This window comes from Taudactylus pleione, unplaced genomic scaffold (assembly GCF_031769625.1).
Source record: "Taudactylus pleione unplaced genomic scaffold, aTauple2 ptg000093l, whole genome shotgun sequence".
Taxonomy (NCBI): domain Eukaryota; kingdom Metazoa; phylum Chordata; class Amphibia; order Anura; family Myobatrachidae; genus Taudactylus; species Taudactylus pleione.
The window spans coordinates 29,769,460-29,770,917 of NW_028284495.1; positions in this window are offsets into that span (position 1 = coordinate 29,769,460).

Here is a 1,458-nt window from a genome sequence, read left to right on the forward strand (position 1 = left end):
CTGATCATCAGTTCCCCAATCGATCTCTGCACTTTTAGTTCTGCTGAAGTTCTTCTCTTTGCACTGGATTTTAACTTTATGACTGGCACATGCACCAAGAATACCATTTGCACAACATACTCTGCTGCAAAATTGTCAGTGATGTCTTCAGTCACAGCCCTTTACATCACTGCAGAGGGACCAGGCCTGCAGCAGGAACAGATTTCCTATGTAGAATGCTGGGAATGTAGCTGAAGAATATGGTCACATGGTAAGTCTCTGTCTGACCTGGATAACTGTATAAGCACCAACAGGATCACTACAAAATGCAGTTACTAACAAAAACAATAAAAAACAGGGTCTAACTGACATGGCCAGAGTACAGTGGCATACAACTTACATAGCACTGTATATAGAGAAAAAGCATCTGCACATCTGCCAGCCCTGTGTCTTCAACTCCAACCTCCCCTGTGTCACTTCATCTCTAGCACCCCCCCACCAAACCTGCCTGCCCTGTGTCTCTCCAGCTAAGCTAACACTTACCTCTTGCTGCCTACTGTTCCTCTTCACATACAGCTTGTCTCTTCTCTGAATCAGATCCAGGAGCATGATGTCATGATGTCTCACATGCTGTACTGGAAAAAAAGATTAAAAGTTTATTGAGCTTGCCACTGGGCTCCCTCTTCCTGTCTTTGTTTTGCTGAATAATACAGCACGGCACAGGCAAGGCACATTAATTGGATTCCAAAGATTCCCAAGGCTGGGTCTCCATTTTAACCCCCTGTTCCTGGGCCTGGAAGGTAATGCCAGTAAAGGAGAATTATAGATTTGATAGTTTTTGTTGCATGTACAGTATATTGTATGGCTTAGTTGTTTTTAGAGCGAGTTTTAAAGTTGTTTTTTTCAATTGCAATAGCAGAGCAGATTTTGTCACATTTTTAGTATGACTAAAAAAAAAGAAAACATTTTACCTATATTTAATAAAGTGGTGATCAAGGCTTTTGGAGTGTCCTTTATTAGATTAAAATGTTATAGAAAAAATGTTGTGTGTGTTTTTTTTTCTATAGTTTTGTGTAATATGCAGGAGTCATGTTACCTAACACAACCCCCACATTCCATGGGTCCAGAAAGTGTCCCAGTGCTTTCTCATGTAAAGTCAGTATACCCTGGGGGGAGGTGTGTTTGTGTTGCCACAGCCCAACCCACAGAGGCACCAGTCCTGTGTTGAGAGACTGTAGCTGATTTTTACTATCATGTAGCAAGAGTTCCCCTCTTGTTAAAATGAAGATCAGTCCCCATTTTTTATCACTGGAAATGGTTGATGATTTGGGGGGACATGTTGAATGATATCTATTTTTTTATTGTTTAACTGATTTGTTTTAATTTTAACTAGAACACTGTAAAATACTATACATGGGGGCAGGTGACAATTATTTTGTCCTGCAATGTACTTCTCTGCCAAACATATTCCATTTAAAG